The following is a 17353-nucleotide window of genomic DNA, read 5'->3' on the forward strand; positions in this document are numbered from 1 at the left end:
AATAACTTAAACAAACACTGTTCTAAAAACACATTTTCACAACAACATACAAATAATATCGTCACAAAAAATGGGTAATTAAAAATTGTATCCAATCTTTTGAATTCATTTTCTGATCAACTAACATATCGATTATATATATTCGTTGTTAATATCGAACATAAAGCGCCAGTTTGAAAACGAAGCAATTTATACAACTTACATTAAATAAAACAAAAAAAAAATAAAAAAATAAATAAAACAAATTTAATAAAACAAAGTTCTCATACAAGGAATAATTATCGAGACTTTCAAACCGTTCACAAAATAACATGTTTAACGTTAAACTACTTAGCACACTCATTGGAATCGAGTATAACTTTAAAAAGACTTTACGTTAGAATAAGATCTCAATAGATTTCCAATTTCATCTTTAATAATTCATTCTAAATTTCATTTGCTTAGTCTGTTACGCATCCTTCCAGAGACATTATAAAAATCCCAAGATAATAATAATATTTCTAAAATAGTACAGTAATGGTAGTGTTAAGCAGCGTTCACAGGAGGCCAACTATTGCGCGCAACAGAAAGACACGCCTTTCTATGGGAGAATTATTTGCCATTGTCCCATTGCAGTCACTTGATCTTCTTGAGGTAGGTGTGGCCTTCTATTGCGCGCAATAGTTGACCTCTCGTGAACAGTACTTTACAATGGTCGAATGTGAATGAGCCGATGTCAGATTTTGTACTTGATCTTAGTACCCATATTACTATTCGCGGCGGCCGGTCATTTAAATACATTTGATGGCTAAATGCTAGGGCAGTGACAATCTCTGCAAAAGTTTTTTGCATTTTGGAGTTTCAGCCACCGAGTTCAGATTCCTCGAATAGAGACTGTCAGACAGTTAATTGTTGACGAATTTGAACTAAAATTTGAAATACATCTATAATTTTGATAATAAAACAGTATGCCACATTTCACCTTTCAAAATTCTTGTTTTTTCGAGAAGTAGTACTCTCATGTACGTAAACGGATGCAAACAAATAGACTTTTTGTAGAATGGACTACAATTTTAGTATAAATACCTCATACTAAATTTTATCATTCTAGAATGTTTTATTTTATTAACTATGGCATTCATAAATAACTAGACCGATGTAATTTCATTTTTTCCCAAGATCGAAGAGGTCTAGACAAGGATGGACAATGACCATACATAATATGTCGAAACTGTAAATTCATTAGGCATTTATGTATTTATTTTAAATGACAATTTGTAAAATATATTTAAAAAATAACGATACATTGTACTTTAACTTGCTTTCTGTTTTTTTTTTTTTTTTTTTTTTTTTTGTAAAGTAAAAATAATGTTGCCTAATTATTTAAAGATGTAGAAAAAAAAAAAAGGGGAATATTTTTAATAACATGTAGGGAAAGAAAATTTAATGAGTGAATAGAATTCAATTCATTAATTCTGTTTAATATTTTACTTTAATACGGAAAGTTTTTTTTTAAACTTTACAAACTACACTTTAATAAGAAGACAGCATTTTATTATAAAACTAGCCGCCTTTGGCGACCAGCCGGTTCACCAATCTTAATGCTCGTTAAAATTTTAATAATTAAATATTTTATGTAACTCCTATTTTAATAGCTTCTTCATCAAAATATTTTAAAGCTACAAATTTTGATAGTCATATAATTCATTCATAATATTTTAAAGGCCTTCAACCATAACGTAATATGTATCTTTCTAATTTTCTTTTAGTTCCCGTAGAATTTATGCTTTAAATTAAAGTGGAAATGGTTAAATTGCAATTAATATAAGGAAATTTTTTACTGAAACGAAGCATTTTTTTTAAATATTACTGAAAACAGAGTCGCTGAGTATTTAAACAAAAACTTATGGGCACTAAAGGATATCTTTCTTAATTTATGTAATATCTCAAGAAGTTTTCAACAAAATTTTCTCAGATTCATCAGGAACAGATCAATTAATTAACAATGTTTAGTTTTAAATGCATGAATCTCTAAGAAAATAAATAGAATTGTTTAAAATAATCGGTCGAAAACAGGTTAAGCCTTCAAAACGTCCGTATCCGTAGTCAACATTCAGAACACAATGCGCATGCATGAATTTTCAACGCATGCGCATGCATGAATTATTCCAATAAATTAGTATTTTTCATTATTACCAAAAAAACTAGGAAACATTTCAAACAAATGTATTTCATATGAATAATGTAATAGTCATGAAAGCTAATATTCCAGGTGAACAATTTAGCAGCCAAAGCCGGCTAGTGGACAATTTTAATAAACGAGTTTTGGATAATGTAAAATATAATAAACCTTATGGATAATGTAGTATATGAAATTGATATGTACGACTCAAATAAGTTAGGTAAAAAATCACCTTACTCAAATAACATCAACTTTTAATTAGTATGGATTGTAGATCGTTTTGGTGGATAATATCGAAAAACGCAGATCCCTCATTAATTCGGATAATCTTCTTTCTCGGCGGATAACATGGAACTTTAATTAGTTCGTATAATCTTAGCCTTTGATGGACGACGTGAAGTTTTTATTACGTTGGATAATCGATGACGGATGCACAAAAGTAAACACACATTTCACAAACCAAACTGTACATTTAAAGAGGACAAAGACAATTTAGAAGTTGTAAAAAATAAACTTTCAAGCCTGGTGTAGAGTAGAGTTTCTCCTTGTACTTTTTAATAAATTATTTTTATTCACAGTTTAAGTGTTATTTAATGAAATAGTAACGGAAACATCCATTCATCTTAAACTGTAATTTAAATGATATCTAAGCCATACATTTCAATCTAAACAATATCAGGCGTTGCAAAATATGACAGTTCCAGACACCTCATTTTCCTTGAAGGTTAATGAATGTCTATCAGAAAATTCAAAATTAACTAAGTTATGTCTGGGTGGACTCAGGAAATCCATCCCTTTTCCGCTATGCATTTTTTTTGGCGTTAGTTTATATATTTATTTTTTCATTTCTTTTCCACACCGTGTTATCAAACAACTTTTGCAACCAAATGCTAATTAAAAACATATTAACCCATTTTGAAGGCATGCAGGGACATGTGGGTATAAATGAATAAGAGAAATTTTGTTGATTTAACGTCACTAAGAAGAAACGTTTTTAACGTCACTAAGAAGAAAATTTAAATGTCAAACAGAAATACTGATGAAAATTAGTAAAAACATGACTATTTCATAAAACACTGACCTAAAAATATGATGCATTTTTCATTTATTATTCTACGAATTATAAATATTTGTATTGTTTTATTTTTAGCAGCAGATTTTTTTTATTTCGCTTTTTTCAAGGAATAATCAGAAAACTGTTCGTACTAGAAAATAAAGAAAATTCGAAAATAAACAAAGACTTTTTATCTCAGCTTTTAGTCACAAACTTGTTCGTTATAAATATTGCTTACATTTCACGCAGAATTTTTATGCTTGTTCTTTAAAAAGAAATTTAATAAAATCAGACTACGATAAATGTTTAATCTAAATTATTGTTGAAGCCTTCTTTTTATGTTCTGTCTAAATGCGGTTTATGATATCTTATAAATTTAAACTTAATAAATTTGTAAATATAATATTCAGTTAATGAAACAACACATTTATTAAATTAAATAATTTTGTTCCGTTAATTAAATATCAAAATTACAATTGAAGTACTTAGAAAACTATTTTTTAATGGAGCTTGCAATTATTTTGAATCATAGCCAGATGATGAAGATGACATCTCATAGTTCCAAACTTCCACACCACAACAACGGTTAGATGCTTGATCTCGATGTTAGGCTTAACATACGGCAAATTCACATACACGAGGGATTTTAGAATATCAGGTTTCGAATCCAAAATTCAAATTTCGGTCCAAAATCTAGAGTTTATCAAAAATGCCAATAAAAATAACAGAATAAGTCATTCTGTACCGACATTTTAATATTTAGTAATTAAAAATTAGTTTAGATGTTTTTCTTTAAAATTTGGATTAACTTTTAATTCATTAAAAATACAGTTAATTTTTAAAAAAAAATCGTACTACACGTTTACACCTTTGAAAGTAATTACGTCAAAATTAACAGTTTCAGGACGTCAATATGCAAATTTTCTTTTTTTAATAAACAAGAAAAGAAATGTTTACACAAAAAATGCAACATACTTTTTGAAAAATAGGAAGACCTTTAACTTGCAAATTCCAATGTGACACGGCCTATAAGAAAAAAAAAATGAAATTAGATAATACACTTGATAAACACTGATATCTTATACTGAAATATGGAACAATTATATATACGATTATAAATTTCACTTATAAGTATTATGTACCCATATTTCAGGGATAAAACTTTTACATATGAATTTCCTTTTAAAATTATAATGTTCATAAACAAATGATTTTATTTTAAAACATATTTGAAAAATTTTTTTTCTTCTTCTTTTTTTTTGTATTTTTATTTACTTGCTAGGTTTATAAAAATTTATAAAGATAAAAAACATAATTTTAGCAGCTGATAATCTGTTCATTTTAAATTTAAATGAAAATATTTGTAGCCATTTTCTATGTATTATAAATAAGAATATAATATTGTATGAATGAGAGAATACTATCCATTATTTATTTTTCAAGTGCATTTTATCATTGCTCAAGATTTTCATTAATTTCTTTCATGTAATAAATGTAAACGTCGTTTCATAATTTGCATTTAAAAGTAATGGAATTGTTTTTTAAACAAAGTGTAAAAACTGCATTTAGAATAATATACAACAAAACTTAATTCTCATAACAGAACACAAAAATATTTTACTGTATTTCATTAACTTTTTCAAAAAGAAAAACAAAAATGTCTTCCTCCCTTTTATATGTATGTAAACACGCTTTAACAGGTGCATAACCGAATAGAAGAAACATTTGAAATTTTAGAACTTCGATTTATTTCACCACGGGATGCATAATTTACGTACAAAGAATAAGTAGTATAAAATACGTCAGTTTACATCGAGACCCAAAATTTTCTGTTTCGTGATTTTACTATGAGATTTTGATAGGGATTTCTTTGATACGTGTTCGATTTAGGATAGGGAATCTTAGGTATCTTTAAAAGAATGCTTTAAGCATTGAAGATTTTTATCCTTTCACTCGAAGCGTGAAAAAATGTTGAAAATGTGAAAAAGAAGTTTAATATAGTGCGTATAAAATTAATTAAATAAAAGTGGGAATTTAATCAGGAAATAAGAAAACACTTTAGAATGAAGTTAATATGGGCAAAATTAAAATAAAAATAAGAAAATTAATTAGAATTTAAATTAGATTAAGAGATATTATTACATGTATGTGTCTGCCAACTGCTTAATTCACATACATTTATAGATTTTATTCAAGTTTCTTTTGCTAATTTGAAAGAAAAAAAAATCTAATTGAAGTATCGTTGAAAATAAATTTAGTTTCACATTTGAAAACATAAAATTTACCTCCGACTTCCGACCATAAGGATTAATTTTGAGCTCAGTCAAGCCATTGTGGCTTGATGAATGACTCAATTTTTTAAATTATAATGTTGAAGTTTGAGTACTAATTCCGATACAGATCGTGTATGGGTGCTTTTAATCGGTGCAAATTGATATGTCTCAGACTGACAGGATTTTGGCAAAGCGAAGAGTACAAATCACTGTCTCTGAGATCTATTCTCCAAACCTTAAGCTTACCGTTAAAATTGGAGTTATTCAGGCAAAATAAATTCATTTCTCCCTAAAATGCGATTTCAGCTCGATTTCCCCCACTTTTACGTAATTTCTTCCTGCGTGCGTTAATGAATTTTTGGCAACTAAGCGAACTACAATTTTGCCTTCTCAACTCTTAACACTCGATTATTATTATTTTTATCTCGATTATTATATAGCTGAGACACACTGTGACCGCATTTTTTTGAACTGCAAGTACATTGATAAACAAAATTCCCGCCTATGCATCCTTTAAACCGACTGGGAGTCAAACGTCAGTATCATACATGTACTTATTACTAGGACAGAAAGGTATGGGAATTGCGTCATATATATCCTAGATACAACGACAATATTTTTTTATGTCGGTAATCGAGTTTTATAAGAGTCTTCTTATGTGAATATTTTATTTATCAACAAATATTTTGAATTCTTGCTAAAAATTAGATAAAATTTCATAGAATCATTTTTAGAAGAGTCAGCTACATAATAATGCGCAATGGCGAATTTCAGACTAGGCAGTTGCCTGCTGCCACATCGTCCAGGTTATTTAAAAAGATATTATTTGTCTAATTGCCAATTAAATTCGTAAAAAATGCAAATTTTATGAATAAAAAATATTAGGATATTATAAATTCTTTTTCAAGTAAAATGCCGTTAAGTTCTTTTCCGTTTCATTACTTTCAGTTTACTATAGCAAATTTTATGCACACAGTCTAATGAATTAATATTCTCATAAGTGCAAATGTATCGCATTAAATAAATAAATGAATGAAATATATATATTCAAAAATTTACTGGAACAAAAAAAAAAAACTAATATAACTCATTAACATGCTGTCAATTTAATCCTAGAACGCGTTTTTATTTTTTTTACGCAAAAAATATTTAAGTATATGTTTTGAATAGTTAAAAAAATAATTTTTTTAAAAAAATCATTATTTTCTTTTGTGAAATTTAAAAAAAAAATTAAAATGTGCCAAACGACAACATTATGAATTAAACAATATCCCAGGGACAGAAATCACATTATAACAAGTTTACAATAAAAATAAAAATCCCGTTTTAGCAATATACTTTTTTACAGAGCAAATAATATGCACATTGGGAGTATTTTTAATGGTAGAATTGTCCCTAAAACTTGGTATTTACCCGAATCTCAAGTTTAAATCTAGTCCTAATACCGTTATTGCAATACATCGGTCTTTTCTACAAATGTTTATCAAAAAGCATTTACGAAAGGTTTTCCAAACATGACCAACTTTTGGAACAGTCACGTGAAGCTTATAAATGGAAATAAAAACATGTCGCCAAATGGCTGCACAATGCACAGTAGAGTTAAAACTATTCTTAATTATGAAATTAAATGAACTAATTAATTAAAAGAGGGACTCAAAATACCTACTATGGTCTCAAAATTCCTATATCCAATACTGGCAGTATACATAATCGGCGTGAATTCAACTGTCTATTAATTATCCGCGATAACTGTTTCAAACTTTCTCGGTAAGGAAATGAAAAAACAATAAATAACTTTTGCTTTTCCGGTTGAAACTAATAATAAGTGACTTGTTAACTCCAGATACAAATTAATAAAAATTCTTCAAGTTAAATATAAAAAAAAAATATTTTGAATAGAAAATTAGAAGGGAAAATTATGGGAAGTTATGCCTATAAATTCAAAGATGAAAAACAATAGAATAAAAGAAATCATCCTTACATAACTTTACTACCAGATACACGAGATATCAGGTCTAAATATAAGCACACGAAGCAAAAATAATAATAAAAAAAGAAACATTTGCTGACATAACAAACAATACGACCTTGAACGATCCCTTTAAAGATAACTTATTTTAGGAACATGTCTGATGTTAACCGAATTGAAGCATTATCCCATGTCAATAGCCGTAGCTTTACGACAACTTAAAGTTTCCCACTGATAATTATAATTAAAATTCGTTTTAAGAATTTGCAACTATCCAATTATGTTAAATGCAGTTGTTTCTGGCAAGTTTTGCAATTTAAAAAAATTTCAAAATTTTTCAATTAATAGAATCTAATTTTGAATATGTTTCATAAACAATTTTAGATGTTATCATATCAGTATCAAGTAAAGAAAAAAAAACTTCAAAAGATAAAAATTCAACAATAAGATAAAGTAAATACCAAGTAAACATTATACATATTATTAAAATATATTTAGAAGCATTAAATTTACTTTCCATATGAAAATCGATGTACACGAATTATTAGTTGATAATAATAAAATTATCTCAAAATCATGTTAAATTACAATTTCTAAGAAATATGTTGATGCATTTAATTCTTTCGCCATGCGTTGTTAACCCTTTGTTGTTTTATTCTACATGCTTAATTAAGCAAATTACATGTAACTAAGCAACAACATATTTGATAAAATGGAATTTTTTAATAAGTTTTTTTTTTCCTTTACATCCTAACATGGTAAAATTCTGAAATTTTGTACAATTCCTCCTGATGAAAATACAATATTTTAATACTTTCAAATTTCAATTACTGAATAATTTAAATTTGTTTCCAAAAGTAAATGAAAAGAATATTTGTTAGTAAAAAAGAGAAAAGAGAAGGTTTCAAAATAATTATAATAATGAATTATAAAACATATCAAAATTTGAAACTTGGAAAATAATTATATATAAAATGAATTTTTAAACAAAAATAAATATTTCTCAATGTACTAAAATTTAAAATATTTTTTTAAAAATAAATTGAAAAGTGACAACGAAACTGTAAATGTCTGAGTAACTGAAAATAATATAATAAGGCATACTGCAAGAAAGAGAATGGTAACATGTTCATTAAAAATTGAAATATGCTACAATTGCAAATAAAATTATAATTCTCTTAAAGTATTCCATTTTATGCTTCAACGATTTTTGTGTCCACTAATAAAAGAGTTATTTTAAAAGACTTTTCAATTAATCAATAATTATATTACTACTGAAAGCGAAATAAACATTTCGTTTTATTTCAAATAATGAAATATTATTTTTAAATTTAATTTAAAGAATATGTTACATAAAAACATACACAAAAGTCCAATAGTTCAAAATATATATTCCTAACCTGTAATCACGAGTTTACTAATCAAATGGTTTTACAGTTTACAGTATTCATAATTTAACATTGTTTTTTTTTATTGATATTTCAGTTGATATAATAATTTCTCAATAATTAATTCCAATTTCTTATTAATTATTTCAAAGTAACAAGTTCACATGCTTTACAAATGTATTTACATAATAATGCAATTAATATAAAAGCATATTTGGACTCAAGAAACTGCATAATTTATTTATTGCCGGGCTTTGACTCTTTTTTCCTATTAATAATCCAACGAGGAATTTCTATGCGCTATCTGGCAATGTTTTAGTCAAAAATAAATCAGTTTCATCACATATCATTAAATCATTTGGAATGTATTATTCTTACTAATAAATCGTTTGGAACTCTGTATTATTCTTTCTAATATTCTTACTAATAAATCGTTTGGAACTCTGCATTATTCTTTATAATATTCTTACTAATAAATCATTTGGAACTCTTCATTATTCTTTATAAAATTCATACTTCATTTACATGTTTAAAAAAAAATATTTAACCTGTAAATAAATTGTTATTCTTATTATTACTTATATAAGATTAAATTAGATGTTTTTTTTTAATCCTGAGGAATTATTTATGTTCACAGACAGCATGTGTTCTTAATTAGGCCAACTCTATTGAAAAAAGTAAATAAAATAAAAAATGCATTTTAAAACAGCATAATGATGCAGTAGGCTCAATCTATTGAAATAAATAAATAATTTTTTTTACAACAGCATAATGATGCATTAGGGAAGTGTTCCACCTTTTCACTAATTACTTTAAAACCACAAGTTCACATGTTTACCATAAAATGCATTTACTAAAAATACATATATCCTCATTTAGTAAAGCTTCTGAAAGAAATGTTTATATTAACGAGGATCATTTCTTTATGAAGGTACAAAACAAATAATGGGCAAGAGGTAAATTTTTATAGATGAATCCAATTACCAAATCCATAAATAAATTACCATTTCCATTCATCACTTGGACCCAATGTCTCTGCAGTGTCATTGTCTAGCCAATAACTTGCGCTTCATGATGATTATTTGTGTATTCTATATTACTTACTCCCACTTTTCTCCGGGCAGGGCACTCAAGAGATTACCCTTTTCGGGACGTAACGCGTTTAAGGTCCAACCATGTTGGCAACAGATGATAAGAAGCTTTTAACGTCCACATCATTATTCGGTTCTTTAAGAGGAGAGGTATATTATTGATGGAAGGCCAGAGCGGTATATTCAGCTCAGTAAGAATCGTATAAAACAATCGAAAGAGAAGTTGGAAATGCCCTTTCCTTTATTTGCCAACAAACCGTTCTTTATCTCAAGTCGTACAAGTAACAAAATGATTTTTTTTAAATAAATAAATAAATAAAAGTTTTTATCATTGTGCTAAAAAGTAAAAAAAAAATATTTTTTGTTTAAATTAAAAATTAGGATTTCAAAATAGAATTATAAAAAAGTGTGAAATACTAACAGAAATATACAAATTACATTGCATTTTTAAACGTTCTAATTTTATAATTTTAATGAAAGTTAGGATTTTTTAGGTTAATTGTGGCTTAATTATTTCATAATATTGCTTTTAGTCTCTTTTGTATGATTTAATTGCGATTTCTGCATTTTTAATTTTAAAAAGTACGATCCAACTTTTTGGTACACAATTAAAAAGGCGTTTCTAAAATCTTTATCTTCAATGATATATTTTGTTATTCAACATTGTAAATATTATGAAAGCTAGACATTTTCTTATTCGAATTCAGTATTAGATAGCGGTTCTCATACAAAATCAGAATTTAATTAAATGAATTGATTAATTAATTACAAACTGAAAATACTCTTTCATTTCAACATTTTAATAAGTAAATAAGTTCCATCTAAAAGAAATATTAATTTAAATTTTTAAAAAATCATTAAATAGAAGTCAGTTAAAAAAGTATTTAATCTATAAATACAAAATAATTCTATGAACATCAGTAATTCTGTCATAGTAAAATTATTTATTCATTCTTCATTAAAACAATCATTTTCGATCTATTTATTACTTCTAAAAAGAAAATTGATGTATGTCAGTAGCAGGTTTCATAGAAGTTACGCAATAAAACAACATTTCATTTTAAGAAAGACATTTCTTAAAAGATAAAACTGTTATTTTTCCTCTAAGAGATTTGCGGACACCTCTTGTTTCCTTATTAAATTCACGCCTTCATATGATGGTCTGCTGATTTTTATTTTATATTACAAAAAAAGAAGAAAAATTGTGGATTGCACAAAAATTCTCAGTAATAGGCCCAACCTCCCAGCTGAATTTAAATGGTTTAGTTCCAAAAGAAAAATTACAAACTGTTTATTAGTTACCTTAACGATTATTCATATTTTTACAGGTATGAAATAATATACGATCGCTTGGGTAGGGCATTTCTTGTGCGGGGGCGATTTCATCAGGGCGCTGCTTTTCAATCAAGTTAGAAAAGTACTCAAGAAAAATAATTTGCAAATTGATTTCGTTTCAAAGAACTTCTTTCGACATGTTTTAAAAAAATTGATTTGCAATGTTAAAAGCATATATAAATAATAACTTCTTTCAAAATTCGAGCAATTTTGGATTTTCTAAGGTCCTTATTAATGCTTCTTTTACTACGGTAACATGCTAAACTTTAAAATACAGTATACACAAAATTAGAGTAACTTTTGTAAGATATCCCTTTGCAACATAAAGTATGCTTTAAATGTTGAAAACACAGATTGCTTCTTCGACACGTGTGAAAGAGCAATTGATTTAATGCTCTCTAAATAATGAAGCTCAACAAATTAAACATTTTAACCTCATTTATTTAATCATGGTTTCGATTCTTAAAGTAAGTAGTTCAATTAATTTATTAAATCAACATAAACTGTTTTAAGTTAAAGTAGGGGAGAAAAATCAAACAATAACAGCTCAATTAATTTATTCAATCATTATAAACAGATTAAAATGGTAATAAGAATCGATAAACCAAAAACTTTTATATCCCTCAAAGAAGATTTTTTTTATATATATATAATCAGTAAGATTGTTTCTGCCAGCTTTTTTATATACAGTAAAACTTCTATTACTTGAATTGCGATTGGAATTATAATTACCTCAAATAACCGAAAATTCAGTTAATATGTAATGATCTTTAAATCCCGACTCTTTATCACTTGACAAGATATTTCAAAATTATTTAATTGAAACTATAAAAATGAATTTCACAAGTACTACCATGTATTAAACATTTCTAAAAACACAAAATAAATCTCCGATAAGAATTCACGAATGTTATTGATTTTGAGTTGATTGATTCGACGATTATTTGAGAATATTTCTCCTTGCTCATCAACGCGAAGCTTTCCAACATATCAAGAGCAATATTTTTACATTCTCTTATGCTGAGTATCAAGAACAATATTTTTACTTTTCTTGTATGCGGAGTATCAAGAGCACTATTCTTAAATTCTCGTATGTGGAGCATTAAGAGAAATATTTTTACATTCTCGTATGCGCAGTACCAAGAGCAATATTTTTACATTCTCGTATACGGTGAACCAAGTGCAATATTTTTACATTCTCTTTCCGCCGAACATACAAAGAGAAAAATATTATCATCATCAAAAAATTTGAATTCGATATTTTAACAACTTTATGTTTCAAATCTCTCCGTGTATGAAAAATATATTTTTGGAATAATATCCGTCTGTCTCACTTTCTGTGAACATGATAACTCGAAAATACTTTAAGGTGGATGAAATTTGGCATATGAACTTTGCACGAAATTCGTAGATTTCTATCAAATTTGGAAGAAAATCCACCCGAAGGAAATCATTCTGTCCACTGTCAGAGTACAAGTGAAAACGACAACTACAAAACGAATAGAACAAGATGGATTAAAATTTAGTACATAGATTTATCTCTAGGTCTATATTATGTTTTGAACCATAATCATTAAGCGGTTGACCATCTGTAGAGCTCTTCTTTATCAGGCATGTAAATTCATAAACACAGGGACTTAAATCAATAAAATTTGGTTTGTGATATTGTGATTATAGTTGTAGTTACATGCCAAAATTCGATTTCAATCTGTCGAAAAAAAAATACGTCGAAATAACAGATTCCATTTCTTTTTGTACCTGTATCAGTGATTAATCACCAATGCTAGCACGTTAGATTCAATCAAATCCCTAGATTCATGTCAAAAATCGATTTTTCATAATTATTGTTCACCAGTTGCATACAATTAATACACAAGTGCTGTTTCTTTTACTATGTTATGAAGTACACAATTCTCATTTGTGAAAATAAAAATTTGAACACTCGTGGCGTTCATGATTTTACCCAAAGTTAAGAATTTTATACAAGGAGAACGAGAAGAGCACTTTTATTAAAAAATATACGAAAAAGTTTTGGGAAACAATTCAAGTTGGGTTTTTTTAATAAAATGTATGAAACTTATTTATATCACTACTGAATTATTTTTTTACTCTACATAATTTTTTAAATTACAAAAGATTACCACCCGAATAACGACTTTTCCCAAGCATTCGCATCGTGAAATTTAATTTCATTATCAATTTTCACACCATTTCAAAACAATTCGTTGATTTTATTTTTTTAAAAAAAACGTAACATTTACGTAAACGTAAAACAAAACATTTCAGTTTTCTGATATTGGCTCGTTTAGTATAAACCACCAGCCAATGGAGGTTATGCTTTATTTTAATATTATGACCCGTTTTGTATCTAACTTTATCATACAGTGCAGAAAACCGAGTATTGTTTTAAAACAGTGCCCTCTTCTCTTTCACTGATTGTATCTGAACTTTGATACGAGACTACAACTTTGATATTAAGACTAATCACCAAATATCATTAATTTAGCTATGCGTTTTTTATTTGCCTTAGTTATATATACGTGAAGTAGAACTTGTACTCATTACGGTGCAAAAATCGCATATTAAAATTCTTGTTATCACACTGCGATTTTGGAGTGATTCTGTGCACCTACACATGGTAACAGACAGACATTCATCCTTGGTCCAACGTTTGACAAAGACCTTTGGCTTGCAGATAAACCTAAGCACAAATTTTCATCTATCTAGTTCATTGCGGTTTTTAAATTAAGCACATGAATTGATACACATTCGTATAGAGTGATATAATTATAATATAGCTTTATATGAATCAGATGGTACATATAGTAAGTGGAAATATAATACAATTTAATAAAACTGTATTACAATTATACTTGGGGATTACTCTAAAACGGAATAAAGTCTAAAGTGATCATTCCTTCCTTTAATTTCTCGTGCATTTACACAGCATAATGCTTTCTGTATTTGGCTTTATTGCATACTGAAAAGAACTAAGTAAGTAACTGCAATTTTTGAGACAACAGAGTCTAAAATTTAAAACAGATCTACAAATCTGTGATCAATTAAAACAAATTTCATCCACTTAGCTCGTCCGTTTTTGAGTTACCTAGTTGACATGCAGAAAGATGGGCAGATAGATAAACTTTCTCTGCATTGATTTAGAGCAAAATTTGATAGAAATATACAATTCTGGCCTAAAGAATATATGCCAATTTCATTCGTCAAGTTTATCATGTTTTAAAATTATCTTTTCATATACAAGCAGTCAGATAGAATTCTCGTAAACGAATTTCGTCAAAAATTAAAATACAGATATTTTCTTCTTTATTTTCGTAATGTTAAAATTTCATTTACTTGTTCACTTTATTTTTGAGTTACGATGCTCATTTAGAAATAATTTTAAAAAGAAGAGTTAGAAATAACTTTATAAAAATGATTTCACAGACACAGAGAGATTATTTTTCGGTATCAATTTTTTAAAAAAGAAAAAAAGATCATGCAAGTACATTTCTAAAAATTTTATCAAAGAAAACACTTATGAATAAATTAAACGAGAGAGCTCTTCGCAAAAATTATTCACATATCTCAAGTTTCAAATAAATAATTCTTTCATTTGATTTAAAGTAAAATAATAAAAAAACTCTTGCATGAAACACATCTAAGTATTGTAAAAAAACAACAACCCGTTTTTGCTAATGTATTGATTAAAAAAGAATCGATAACCAAGTGACCACAAAATATGCATATTGTATAACAGCTTACTAAGCGATAACAAATCTAACCACCAACAAACATGAACGTGAGCATCACACGCATCTCTGGAACGAAAACAAACCACATCTCCAACACACAACAATCAGGAGTTACAACATTACCAACTCACCCGTGACATTCAAGGATCGTCGATATCGTTCTTCGATTCTTCAAATGCAATCAGTGAACTGATTCTCACAGCATCGCGGCGTTAAATAGAGAATCTGCTGAAGAATTCGGTTCTGAAAAATGCCAGGACACCTCAGGGATGGAACACAGGAAGAGTATCTTCTCACGCGACACTCCCCGATCGGGTGCACTAATTTTTTTTCTTTTCTTCCTTCTTAAAAGAGAGCACCGCGTTTGAAGGATTTGTTTTGTAGAGACGTTTAAAGAGAGAGACATTGGAGAAAATGGGTTTTGTCTCGCCTTCAGCCATCCCTGGATTGATGATGGTCGTGAAAGTCAATAAATATAGTTGACAAACCGGATGTAATGCAACAGGTAGGTACGCTGGCTGAATTTAGTTGAACTCCCAAGTGGGAAAGTATCAAAAAAAGGAGATCACATTTTTATAAAAGTCACGACGGTATTTTTAGGTTAAGTGAAAAGTGGACGGATTCATTTTTCTTTTGCTTTAAGTGAAGAGTGACTCAATTAAGTTTCAATAAAAATCCTACTAAAAATAATTATTCAGGAAACCGACCAAAATAATTCTTCGTGTTTTAGTTTTTCAGGTTCTTAGTGTCTCAATTCTTAGAACAAGAAAAAATTTTTTAAGGAGATTTGAACCGGAATATCACAGAATGTAAGGATCTTGCTTGATTCGTCTATCTTAATTACATTTTTTAGATTTACTTTTAATTATATAACAGTAGTAAAAAACTTGCAAAAAATATTATTTAAATCGTGGCTATGAACGTGTGTATACACGCAATATTCAAATCAATCGAAATCACATATGCAAAATTGTATTTCAAATCGTTTAAAAAAATATAGAAACCTCTCATGAAAATAAAATGACTGCATCACTGAAAACATTATTTTTTGAATTTTAAAGTGGTCTAAAATAATTTTTGTCCAATAATATGCTGAGAAGTAACTAAGGAAAGCACTTAAAATTTTATTAATTTTTAATTAAATATCTATTACATTTTTGAAAAATCCTTGTTTCGAGAGCATTCATTACCCAAGAAGTGAATATGTGCCAAATGTAGGAGCTCTAGGTCCAGTGATTTGTCTTGTAGACCATTAGACCAATGATTTTATGTCCATGATGCATTTTAAATAGTATGTAAGTCATCGAAAAATGTAGCTATTCTAATTGTAATAGATTAATATAAACACTATCTTAAAGATAAAGTCATTCAAATAACCCTTAGGAGAATACAATATGAACGAATTTTAATCTATGAAGTATTGCGAAAAATTTATAAGCATTTTGAACTTCTTTCCCATGAGAAGTCCAGTCTCAAATTTGATATTTAAAGTTGCTTCATATAAAATTTTATTTATTTAGCTGGTAGGAGTTTTCAGTTATCACTTTCACATACAGATAGCATACCTGCCTATAATATACATCTCGACAAATAGTGAATGATGATTTTGTTCAACATCTACAATTCAGGTGGTAAAATGCCAATCAAAATCAACTGATAGTTTTATAAAAATTTTACATCAATTGATAATATGGAAAAAGTATCGTCCTATCCATTCGAAAATTTCAATATTTCTTATCAATGAAAACACCATAATGCTTTTTTTATCTGAAAATTTATTATTAGACTATGCTTTCGGACATTGATTACATATATATTTAATACAATTCAGTTAATTTAGAAGAAGTTATCTGAAGCCTAATGAATAATGCACTTTTGTTATTTAAACTTTATATTATGTTACCTTTTCAATTAACTGATAATTTATAAAATTATGTATAATCCAGCAAAATAAATTTTTAATATAAATGATCTACGGAAAATATTTGATAAAGTATATTTACAATGAATATAAAATACAAATGAAATCTTAAAAGTTATATTCTTTATGAAATTAATTTTTTTCTTGATATATGCATGTATATAATTATCTCAATAATTTGTGCTGTTAAATATCAAACATAGATCTATAATATACCAATAACTAATAAAAAACAAAAATATTCTGCGGAATAATTTTTTTAATTGCTTCAAAGCTTAATTATTTCTGTATTCATTTCCCACAAAATTAAATAACATAGCAGATATAGCAAATGCGGAGATAAATAACAAGGTATAGCATTTTTTTTTTTCTGAATTCACATAAAACTGGCATGAATGTATATAACAAT

General features: G+C 27.5%; 1 protein-coding gene across 7 annotated transcripts in view; it reads right to left on the reverse strand.

Moving 5' to 3' along the window:
- LOC129963793 (cytokine receptor-like) overlaps window positions 1-17353 on the reverse strand; it is a 237786-nt gene that overhangs the window by 40227 nt on the left and 180206 nt on the right. For 6 of the 7 annotated variants that reach the window (XM_056078354.1, XM_056078346.1, XM_056078347.1 and 3 more), the window contains one exon: window positions 4191-4241. The gene's annotated coding sequence lies outside the window, so the exon portion shown is untranslated. Of the gene's footprint in view, window positions 1-4190; window positions 4242-15154; window positions 15206-17353 lie in introns of those variants that run through there. The other variant, XM_056078351.1, reaches the window with a different exon arrangement.

This window comes from Argiope bruennichi, chromosome 3 (assembly GCF_947563725.1).
Source record: "Argiope bruennichi chromosome 3, qqArgBrue1.1, whole genome shotgun sequence".
NCBI classification, from domain to species: Eukaryota; Metazoa; Arthropoda; class Arachnida; order Araneae; family Araneidae; genus Argiope; species Argiope bruennichi.